The sequence below is a fragment of the Euprymna scolopes genome, chromosome 16 (genome assembly GCF_053919585.1).
Source record: "Euprymna scolopes isolate OS-2025 chromosome 16, ASM5391958v1, whole genome shotgun sequence".
NCBI classification, from domain to species: Eukaryota; Metazoa; Mollusca; class Cephalopoda; order Sepiida; family Sepiolidae; genus Euprymna; species Euprymna scolopes.
Genome location: NC_136497.1, coordinates 52,970,626 through 52,984,004, shown reverse-complemented (window position 1 = coordinate 52,984,004; position 13,379 = coordinate 52,970,626).

Sequence of the window (13,379 nt, the reverse complement as noted above, 5' to 3'; positions counted from 1 at the left end):
CTTGTTTGGCTTTGAAACGTTAAATTTTGAATTTTGTTATATATATATATATATATATATATATATATATATATATATATATATATATATGTGTGTGTGTGTGTGTGTGTGTGTGTGTGTGTGTTATACACCCACACACATATTATACAGGGTGACCCCCCCCCCCAAAAAAAAGAACCCAAAATATCAACGACGCAGTTAAAAAGTTGATGAGGTATATTGAAATACATGTATGGGTTTATGTTATGTCTGACACGCAACACACTCAGACGATCACGGAACGTAAATAGACTATAAGAGTAACAAATGGCCGAAATACAAGAGAACCCCACTATAGCCATTTAGTAACACGACGCACAATCATACGACGTATATATATCGGGTGACCCCCCCCCCAAAAAAAAACGGGCCCCAACTCTAATTAGGCCCCGTTTCTTCGTGTTTTGTCCGAATGAAATGAAACTTTGGTCATAATTATTTATTATATTCAAAACATCACATCAAAACATTAGTCTTTGGCCTTTTTTTCTCCGTTGACTGTAAAATGCTCAGAAAAACAATTGAATGTCCTTTGTTTTGTTTTTTTTTGGTCACCCTGTATATATATATATATATATATATATATATATATATATATATATATATATATATACATATATATATATATATATATATATATATATATATATAGTCTGTTTATAACACAAACATCATTGATTATATATGGGCATACATGTTTCAGTGGAGTCCCAATTCAGAGACAACACTTCATCAGACCAAAAAAGGATTAATACTGAAACTGGTGTCAAGACCACATTGGTTTTTATAAGATATTTGGGTGCGGTCTACATTCCGGGGAAAATTGGGGGGTATGCTTTGTGAATGTGAGCAGTAGGTTTTTTTCGAAGGTGTGGTGAGGGAAGGGGGATGCTGTTTCCCGCGTTTAAGCCGTCATTAGTAGGGAGGTGTTAGGTGATTATTTAGCTAGGCAGTTATTTATTACCACTGATTTAAAATTTCCAATATCCTTTGTTTTTATGGTTTTATATATTTTATTGGTGATGACTTTAATTTCATTTTAACAAGTGTTATTTTTATTTATTAATTGATTAATTTATTTATCTCTCGTTTATCGCTCGCTTTATTTTTTTTTTTTTTCGTTTTTCTATTTTCTAGTTTTCAGAGTAGGGGTGACGGGAGGGAAGTGTCATTTCATGCGGTTAAGCTGTTGACAGTTGGGAGGTGTGAGCATTCTATTACTCTGGCGGCTACTTTTCTTGCTTTGATCTAAAGTACTTTTATATTCCTATAGTCGGTACTACCTATACTCATGTTTCTTTTAATTGTTGTTCTTTTCTTTACTGTTGCCGAGTTCTTATTTATAAGTGTTTTCATTTTTTGTTTTATTTGTTTTTATTTATCAATTTTTAAAATTTATTTTACATATATATGAATTTGCTTTTTTATTCCTCGCTTTTTTTCATTATTTTCTTTGTTTTTAGTTTTTCTTATTTACTTATCTGTTTATTTATATATAAGAGATATGCCCTATTGTAATTATTTTAAATGGATATATGGGCCTATTAATAAAAAATTAAGTAAATACCGTGTATTAGTAGTTCTATTTTCCATATACAGTGATGTTTGGGGGTAATTATCGTGGCAAAGATATATATATATATATACATATATATATATATATATATATATATATATAAATACTAATTTTCGATGGTTGTTATTTTTTATTTTTATTCGGTTCGTTAATTCTTTCTCTAATACTATAATATGTATATAGTTGAGAGGTTAATATGATTTTGTTCTAGGGATTGAATCTTTAGACTATTGACATGTAAATGAGTGCATAAATAGCATATATTTATTCATCTTTGTGGCGAGTTCAGTTCATTTAGTTCCCTGGTTAGAGTGTTAAGTTATCATTTGGGGTTGATTGTGTGGTTGGTTTCCTAATGTAGTGTTTTTTTTTTATATATAATAATTCCTGGAGGTACATATCCACATTCCAATCAAGGGCGTGCACAACCTATAGACTATTTTATTTAAACAACCTATAGACTATTTTATTTAAACAACCTATAGACTATTTTATTTAAACAACCTATAGACTATTTTATTTAAACATTTTCGGATGCTTAATTATTAAGCGTATAAAGTGCACTCACCTTAATATAATTGTTGGCAAAATGTGTTGCTGCTCGGTTAGTTTGATATAAGCGGCGGACATTTGCGGTGGAACAGGAGGGTAACCAAGGGATGGTTCTTACCTTAAAATTAGCCAAGTTGCTTTATGTTAGCGTCTTCTTTCATGATTAGGTGAGTGTCGTTTTAATTAGGGGTGTGTTGGTTTATAGTGAGTATAATCAATTAGTGGTGTATCGGGAATACTTTGTATCCAATTTCCTTAGTTCATTTATTAATTAATTAAGATATTGGGAGCAAGGGTTTATGAGTTTACAGTTTCTACTGTGGGGGGTCGATATTAGTTTTTTTTTATATAGTTTATTTAAAGCATAGCTACCAAAGTGCTTGCAGTTTATAGTCAATTCAACTTCTAAATTTAATAATTTATTTCCGTCTTTAAAATTAAGAATCTTATATTTCTCCGCTAAACATAAGTAACGGGGTGAAGTTAACCTTTCTCCGCTAAACATAGGTAACGAGATGAAGTTAGCCTTTCTAAGAATTTTCGATTCGATTGAAGGTGTTTTGTTCGCCTCGATTAGCCTCCAGTAGTGTACCGAGAACGGTGCTTTATTATTCATTGATAGTGTGTGACCATAGAATCTGTTTTTAAAGGTCATTGAAATGCTACCTATGTAGAATTTTTCTTTTTCCGAGGTTTCTACGGTGCATATACTACCATCGAGCATGGGCTTAGTGAGCATTCGGTAGGTTTTTGACGGTTGCAGGTCTTTCTATAATCACTATCATTAGAGTCCGTAGTTTGAGTGTTCTATCTTAATATTTTATTATTGTGCTTTTATATATATATATATATATATATATATATATATATATATATATATATATATATATATATATATATATTAGCAGGGAGACTCCGAGAATTTTGGGTCTAAACACTTGAAATTTTAGATATAGGTTTCTTGGAAATAGATCTAACTTAATAACACGATTTGAGCCAAAAACGATAAATGTTAAGGGGCCATAATAGGGGTCAAAGTTAAAAAAATTGACCGCTTTTTTTTTGCTCAACATACACCTCCAAAAACCCGGGCAACGGGTTGAAATGCTAGTATATATATATATAATATATATATATATATATATATATATATATATATATATATATATATATATATATATATATATATATATATATATATAACTACTTCATTTACTCACATAAAATTAATATACGAAAGTATAAATTTATGCGTAAACTTTAAGTATTTACTTCAAAAGTGCTCAATACGTAGGTAGAGCTAGTTAGTAAGTTATAAAATATATATGGCGATTAAGCTACACTGAATATTCCGCGTTTCATCCACTCTAGGACTCTTCAGAATATTAAGTGTAGCTTAATCGCCATGTATATTTTATAACTTAATATATATATATATATATATATATATATATATATATATATATAAGTAAGTAAATAAATACGTGTTACATTTCTTTGGATATATACTACGTTCGGTTGAATGCAGAATGTTTTAATTTGTTTTGTATTTGGACAATAAATAAACCATATATATATGACACCAAGAAATATAGTTAAAACACGCTCGTATATGGTTTATTTATTGTCCAAATACAAAACAAATTAAAACATTCTGCATTCAACCGAACGTAGTATATATCCAAAGAAACGTAACACGTATTTATTTACTTACTTATGCTCATATACATTTCTTATACCATTCTTCGAGCCAACTGCGCAATCACGTGTACGATACATGCCCATCAACGAGAGATCGGAGTTGACTGCTGCCCGCAAAGCAACACTCATCAACATCACACGTGCAGATACGCTCTAATAGCCACACTTTACGCAACGAGCAGTCACACTGACCCGGCACGCGTGTATACGCCGTTTCTTTGTTAAAAAATAAAGACATTTATGAGGAAGAAAATAAGTCAAAACACACGGGTTAAAATCAGAATTGTTCTTGTTGGAATTGGGATGAAGAGGTTCGGTTGTATTATAGGGATCGTTGAAATATCGAGCACACTACTGCGAGGCTGCTTCCCAGCCAACTACAGCCTGGTTGTCTTCAAGTCTAATGTAAGGAAATACGTGTTATTATCCGCTTGGATAATGAAGTCGCTTTAAGTAATCAGATTCATATTCCACTGACTGCTTACAACAAAAAATTATTTTAACTTTTATCCTAGAGTGCCCCTAGGCTTTAATAAGTGGTGGTCTATCAGCAAATAAATAAATAAATAAAAGAAATTCGTTTCGTATTCGTCTAAGAGATGATCTCTTTTCTTCCGCATCATCTTTTTCTTACAGAAACATGTTGCTACTCTCTTTCTACTCTACTCTACTCTGCCGCTATTTCCATGTAAGATACATCGACTGAGCTTCAATCTTTGGTTTCTGCTTGCAAGACATCTACAGCTAGAACTCGTCTTATTACCACAACGGAAAATTACTTTTCTTCCCTCTTTCACGTTCCTAAACGTCAAGCGGAATTTCTACAAAGATTTTTTTGGTCTATGAAACAGATTGTGCATCACTGCTGGACTGCTTCCCTGTTGGTTATAATTTTTTGTTTCAAATCTAATGACAATAAATTATTTCATAACCTCCTTTATAGTAATAAAACACAGTTCATATCTTTAATTAATGCTAGTACTCCCATAGTGTTCCTCATCCTTCAGCTGACAATCATTCTGTTTCATAAACAATTATTCTTAAGTGGCTTTTGGCCTCAATAAGTAGTGACCGAATAGTAAAAAAAAAAAAAAAAAAAAAGAAATACCGCGTATCAGGGAATGTGTGCGTGTTTCGCCTCTTTGTTGACTAACACATAACTGTTTATTGTGTTAATCGATGGTAGGTATTTCGAGAGGGCAGAAGTTCAACGGAGCACATTCCATTAAAATATTTGTAAAACAGGCACAGAAATGCAAGATTGCAGTGATGGGACAAAAGTTGGAGCTTAGTCGATATTTCGGTAGAGGAAGATCAACTTCTTTGCAACAACTGTGGTAACGTTAAGTGAATGTTACGATGCACGATGACTTCTCAGGCAGGGTATTATTAGTCACGGAACTTGATGGTTGAGAAGGTTTCTTGTGATTGTTAAAGGAAAGCAGATTAGTGTTAGTAGCATTAAATGTTACGACCCACTTTACGAGCCCATTCTACTACAGTCTGAAAGAAGTTTTCTAAGGTTTCTGCCATTGCTTTGGACATTTGTACATTCGTTTAATTCTGATGTCTTTTATAGAGCATAATGTCATCAGCAAATACACCCATATCGGACAAAATTTTATCAGGGAGGTCGTTTGCAGGAATAACAAAGATCTAAGCCACATTAATATAATTTTGGGTGGACATACGAATATCGAGAACAACCTGGATTTTTCCTTTGTCTAATAAAATTACAAACAAGATAAAACATACTTTAAATATTATTTTCGCAGATTTTTAACTGGAACTTGGGAGGTGAGATGGTCTAGTGGTTAACGACACGGCCTGACAACCTGGATGTTCCATGGTCGAATTCAGCGTGTTCCACAAAAATCATTTTCACTTACGACATTGACAACCGTCACGCGGTCTTTCTAGAAAGAATTCTGACGAGAAAAATGTTGGGGAAACCAATGCCAACGCTAAAATCTTTGCATCATACACTATGATAATGGTGAACTGGAACTTAACGAGTTTAAAAGCTAAATTAACGCGGTTAAAATACTTTGTATCATTATTGAAGTGTTAATATATACGTCGTATGATTGTGCGTCGTGTTACTAAATGGCTATAGTGGGGTTCTCTTGTATTTCGGCCATTTGTTACTCTTATAGTCTATTTACGTTCCGTGATCGTCTGAGTGTGTTGCATGTCAGACATAGCATAAACCCATACATGTATTTCAACATACCTCATCAACTTTTCAACTGCGTCGTTGATATTTTGGTCCACCTGGAAATTTCATCTGTTCTTGGATGGAAGCTGGAATCTGTAGACGAATGCATTTCAACAAGACGATGGCTGATTTTATATAGTTTTGTTTTTTTTTCAGAACAATGGGAAGTGAATATCTTTGCTTGTGGGTTTCTCTTAGTCTCCAATTTGAGACACGTCAGCTGCGTCCTAAGGGGTGGGGGAGAAACAACTGTTAACGCATCCACCCTGTCGACGTCAAAATGTCAATATTTATTTTCTCAGCTAACTAGAACACGTGATAACAGACACGTACTTCCGATCAGTTGATTAGATGCTTCCGGTGCACTTGTACAGTTTACATCTTAACATGTAGATAGATAGATAGATAAATATATAGACAGATACAAAGATAGATATATTGATAACCAGATACAAAGATAGATAGATAACTAGATCGAGAGATAGATCTATAACAGATAATTTCTCTTCTATTCAACAGCTATATAACAACTTGACCAGAATTCAAGAGTAACAAAATGATCGAAAAGTGCACGCATTCAGCATAAAAATTGCATTTTATATTCGTCAAAAAATAATCACAATTATGCTAGAACAATATATAATAAACTACCAACAATTAATCTTGAGGCTAAGATCGAAGTATAGTACATGTATATCTATTTCTCCCACGGCGAGAAATGTGACACCAGAATAGGAAAGTTGGCTTAAAGAACCGCCCTTTGAGGGGGAGCATTTTAACCTACAAAAATGCCTTGGTAGCCCCGTCAGCATTCCCCAATAAGGGCGTCTCAAACAACTAGGAATAAAATAGCCCCTTTTCAAAGAGAGAAGGCAAAACCGTGGATGCTTGATCTCCCAGAACAGCACAGGGCGAGCATCATACCGAAATACACAGGGAAGAAAGTCGTTTGAGAAATGGCCTAGAGTCTGTTGATTATGGTAAAGAGGGAACAAGTACTGAGATGAAGATAGAGGTGTGATCCAATTTCCTATTTTTATCTAATCCAAAGTCACCGCTTGTACAAACTTTTGTAATCGCAGGATGGGGTAGCGTTATTGAAAGTATATTTTGTTAATAGTATAAAGTACTTCATTTGTCTTCTAAATAGCATCATTAAGATTTACCTCCACCTAGATACTTCGCATGTTTACCAATCATTGGATATCAGTTTGGGAGGAAAAGGCGAAAATTATTTCGCATACATAATCCTTGTTTCCGTTTTTATTTATTTATATTGAATAAAGTTGAGTATCAGTATGAATCAAATGATGTTTTTCTCTTTTTTATGCAATTTTATGCAAATAATAAACGAATTTTAGTCTTTTAAATCCATAAAGAATTTATTTTATTTACAGAATGTTGTTTCGCAGAAACAACACACTTTTTCCTTTTGAATTAATTATCATTTTTCTTATATTTTTGATGTTGAACAAGTTTCAGTATAAGTCGTGTATCTTATTTTTCTTTTTTAAGGTTTCTGATGTTTTTATAAAAACACTCTCATTCAGTATCGACAGATTGACTGTTCAATAGATTTTTCATACTTGGACCTGAATGCGACGTTATTTTTCACTACTAGACCTCCTATTTACGAAGGTTACTGTTTCTAAGTGTTGACAACGGATCTTCAACTGCTAACATCAGTCAAGAGTTTCTAAGTAATAGAAGCTGCGGAGAATGCATTTTATTATTTTTAAAGTAAATAATAAACGAAGTTTAGTCTTTAAAATCCATTAAACACCGAAATGTCTATTTATTTTTAAAGCATAAACAATCCACAGCTTTTCCTTTTGAATTAGTTCTTGTTTTTCTTTTATTGAGTAAGTTCTGTTTCAGTATAGATTGTGTTCCTTATTTTTGTTCAATGTAATTTTTAAGATTTTCTAATGTTTTTTATAAAAAGCTCTCATTTATTATCGACAACCTGACTGTTCGACAGATCTTGCTTGCTTGTACTTCAGGGATGACGTCATTTTTCAGTGGATAGGCCTCCTTCTATTCACGACGGACACGGTAGAGCCACCTCGTAGCGTTCAAAATAAATAAATAAATAGTTCAGATAAGTGAATTTTAAATTTATTCAGTCGGAAACACACTCTCGTTTGCAAGAGATTACTTTATTAAGCAGCAAGAATATCCATCCCAAGACGGGCAAAATTAATTCCCAGAAAAGAACATTTTTATGTTTCCTCATGTATAAAATCAAGATATAAAGATACTAGACTTTATTCTAGTATGCTTATTCAAATTTTGATTCAAATTTCATGATTTTGATTCTAGAAAACGTTTAACCATTAAGACTGCAACTTAAGAGTTTTTTTTTTAATTGAAATTAGTAAATCTTGCTGAGTTGATATGGATCAAATTCAATGCGAATCATTTATCAGGTCATTATTTACCACTCTACCACCGTGGGAGAATGTGATACAAGTCTAAGAGGAGAAGCACTCTGGCCCTGCAAAAATAAGTCTGAGTAGCCCCGTCGACAGTCCACAGTGAGGGCGCCCCAGACAAAAAGCGATAAACTTGCTCCTCCTGAAAGCCGGGATGAGAGGCCTGCCAGAGTGGACCTCCTTGTGCTACGCAGAACATTTTGTCTCAGTCCGACAGCAAAACGGCCATCATAATGGGCCAGTTTCATTATCTGATTGAGTTTGAAACCTCGACTAACGTCAACTACGAAGTTAAGATCACTTATCAGGATCACTCGAGAATAAGCGTAAATATTTTATGACAAGTATTTGGTGTTTGTACTAATTGATTACTTTTATCGAGGCCCAAAAATCACTCCAGGATAAGGGTTAATGAGTTCGTCAGATTGAGAGTTGGAAACGATAGTTGAGATTAGCCAGAATTTGATTATTTAAGAGGACAGTTCGACAATAATTTGTTAACATCAGACTTGAAAACGACTGTTCGACAAACAGGTAATTATTGGAAAGAAACTCATGGAAGGAACTTTCATTTCGCATCAGGCAAACTGAGAGAACCAGGATGTAGCAATCGAATGGCAGCGTCTTTCGCAGATGGGAAGTTGTTGGAAAGAAAGTTTGTTCATGGAAAATTCCGCTTGATGTTAGATATACAGATGAAGAAAGGAAAATTTAACTGAAAGAAGCGATGTGTGAATATGCATTAGTGTTACATGGCAGTGGCTGTGTTGGATTGAAATGAAAAGATTTATGGTCAAAAGAATAATGACACCGGACGGGAGTTATGGAAATCACGTGACTTCCAGTGAGGCTCTTCACATTCTCTTAGTCGACTAAAGATGAAAAAGAGAGAACGTGTTCTCAGGGCTGTCCTAAGTGTGCGTTATTCGACCGATTTAGTGAAATCTATTCATCTCATCTCTGGTTCATTCTCTCATTCCCTATCTCTTTCATCTCTGGTTCATTCTCTCATTCCCTATCTCTTTCATCTCTGGTTCATTCTCTCATTCCCTATCTCTTTCATCTCTGGTTCATTCTCTCATTCCCTATCTCTTTCATCTCTGGTTCATTCTCTCATTCCCTATCTCTTTCATCTCTGGTTCATTCTCTCATTCCCTATTTCTTTCATCTCTGGTTCATTCTCTCATTCCCTATCTCTTTCGCGCACGCATACTTTTTGGATGAACCTTTGTTTACAAACTAACCAACGAATGTGTTGGATAGGAGGGTGTGTTTGAATGTCTGTGTATTTTATTTAGTTGCGATTTGAGGGACATTAGACCTTTCTCAGATGAAGAAGTCATGTAACGTTAGGGTCTGGTAAAAACACTAAAATAAATAAATAAATAAATAAATAAATAAATAAATAAAATAAAAATAAAAATCTCAAAACTGGTTAAAAACCGGTTTAAGCAGACTTAGGATATCGCTTAACTTAACATTGTTCTTTCTTTTTTTTTTTTTTTTTTTTTTTTAAAGCAAACGATTAGACGTCCAATTCCAATCTTTCAGATTCTCACGAACATAATCGAATCGAATTTAAGAAATTAAATATTTAAAGATGTACTTAATTCGTGCACCGTTTTTTATTTTTTTCATACCAAATGTGAAAAAATGTAAAACTTAAAAATTTGATACAAATTATAGATATTCACACTCACTCGCATCTCATAAAAAAAAAGAGCGCACAAATGGAATAAAATTAAATATTCAATAAAAAAAAAAAAAGAGTAATGATAAAATGAAGTTTATTGTTGAAAAATTAGATTTGAGAATTATTTTCATTTCTGTGCCGTTTCAACACAGAACAATCGAGTCTATCGTATTTTGTTGGAGACTACAGCATCTACATTATTGCAATATATATATATATATATATATATATATATATATATATATATATATATATATATATATTCTTTTGCGATATGCTATATGCTGTAGTTAATACTAAAATGGTTGACCATTTGCGAATTCCAGATGCTGCCTGTATTCTCCGCTTATCTCGACATTTTTTAGTCAGCTTTGGGCCTCACCTTACCATTAGATCCAAGAAGTGCCGATTCAGTGTCCTTACAGGGGTGTCCATTGTTTCTTTAGACTGAACAAAGGAATCGATATATATATATATATATATATATATATATATATATATATATATATATATATATATATATATATATATATAGCCGGGATGCCCGGCGTTGCCCGGATGTTTGGAGGTGCGTATTGAGAAAAAATGTGGTAATATGCAGGCAGGCTCGAACCCGTACCGCGAAGGAGGAAAAGAACATGAAAACAAATTACAAAAAAAAAAAAAAAAAAAAAAAACTGACGTATTTGCCGTTGCGTCCATCCTCAAACCGGAAGTGACATAGGTTCAAATTAAGGCTAATCAATCGAATAGAGGGGGATGATTTTCGAAAATATCGGCGAAAAAGCGACCCCTCCCTGTAGAAATGTGTGTAATTGAGAGTGAAGGAATTAATGTTTCTAGCCAATTTTCCGATATCTGTCGTCCGAAGGTCTGAGCTTCAAAACGATACCGATCTTGTGAAAATCCGTCGCTTCTGTCGAAAGTTTTAGGCAGACAACCATACATACATACATACATGATGAATGCAACGTTTTGTCAGACGAGTGCCACTCCCTCAGACACTTAAAGTCCATGAGGCTAAAAATGACTTGTTTGTTTTTTTAGTCCTACCGGTGAATTCACACACTCAAGCAGGCATGACACTGAAGACGGCCATTGAGATCAATTATTACATGTTTCCAGCATTTCAAGCCTCCACACGTCACAACTATTCCATCGCCACAGGACCATTTTTTGAGACAAATGCCTGAGGGAGTATCTATACACAGATGATATTATAGAGTCTTAGCTTTGTACGACAGCTAAGTCTCTCTCTCAGTTCAAAATGCTGAGATCCAGCAACAAGCAAAAACAAGATAGCCAGCAACAAGTTAAACTGCAGACCAGCTTAATGCGGGTACTGGTCTCCCGGTTTATGGTTTTTTAAATTCTAGAAAGGTTGCCTTCACCACGGCTTACGGGAGCCCTCTCCACCCCAACACACATATACATACACACAAACATACACGGTGCTAGTTGGCCGTTGACCTCGAAAAAGGGTTCATTCGCCCTTTGGAAGATCTTGTTTTTAATCCTTCAGGGAGACTAGCCACCCTCCTCACCAAACAAGTCTGGTGGGGGAACCAGTTTAGTCGCCGGTGACCCGACCATGAGTCAGGTAATACTGGGTTACATGGTACCAGTAGCGTATGACATGACCTGACACATACATACATACATACATACATACATACATACATACATACATACATACATACATTTAAACAGACAGGTGGTATCTATATTATAAATTATTGTCTTAAAGAAAACAACACTACAGCTTTATTTTAAAATTTTTATTGAAAAACTCAATTCAGGTAACTTGATTATGTAGTATAGCTGACACCTATTCAATGTAGCTGCCTTCAATCTCAATCACGACCTCGATACGGGCCCAGAACTGGGAGTATGCCTTTCCCATAAGTGCCGGTGGAAACTCAGTGAATACTCGATAGATGGCGACGACCAGGCTGGCTTTGGTGTTGTGAGAAATCATGTTGGTAGTCCAGCGGGTTCAGGACGGGGGGGGGCACATAAAGAAGAGTACAAATCGTAGAACTCCTTCTGAAGCCAAGCCTAAGTCTCTTTGAACTTGCGGGCCGGGTGCTGAGCTTTGTTGTCACGCCTTGCCAGCAGCCACCTGATTGCACCAGGGGATCACCACACTCTTCAACACATCCAGGTACACATTCGTTTTGACTTTCAAGCCAACTTCGAAGATGTGAGTTGGCATGATATGGCCCTCGCTTGAAACCACACCAAAAACCATAACCGTGGCTGAAAACTTTGTTTTCATTACCCTGGACACATCCCTGTTATTCGTGACAATCCCACGATGCATTTTGAAGGTACTGGCAATGGTCCTGTGTTGTCATAACTTGGATCAATAGAGAGCATGCGTTGTACAGCCGCGTATCTATAATGTCACTCGTTGAACATTGTGTCACTTTCAGACATGATAGAAGGCTCCTATCGCTCTTGGGATTTGTACACAACTGACCAATAAGTAGATGGTTTGCAACAATAAAAAAAAAAAAAAAAAAAGAAAAAAGAAAAAAAAAGAACGGTTTTCAACAAAAAGAAATGGAATAATGTTTTTTTCTATGGTGACAATTTTATCGTTCTCGTTCTCCCCTTATATATATATATATATATATATATATATATATATATATATATATATATATATATATATATATATATATATATATATATGTCTTTTTTTTTTGCGGTACTTGTTTGGAAAAATGAATTATACGAAAATAAATTTTTACCTAACGAGTGAGAAATAATTTTTCCTTTGACCAATTTTGGTGCCCCCAAATGGGTAGCGGCATATGTATTATTTTAAAAATATAATCATCCACCGACACGTGTTTCGTCGCCTACGAGTGGCTGATTCACGTGTCAGTGGATAATTATATTTTAAAATTATATATATATATATATATATATATATATATATATATATATATATATATATATATATATATATATATATATATATATATAATTCTTTTGTCTTAACCACCAATCATTGTGACAGGAAAATGACTTTGTGTCTCAAGAAAAGCATTCACATGGAAATGAAAGACAGAAAAGGTCTTAGATGTACTGGCTAATATAAAAATACTGACTTTTTAAGATGCCACTTTAAATGTAGAAATGAAAATACTTAAGAGC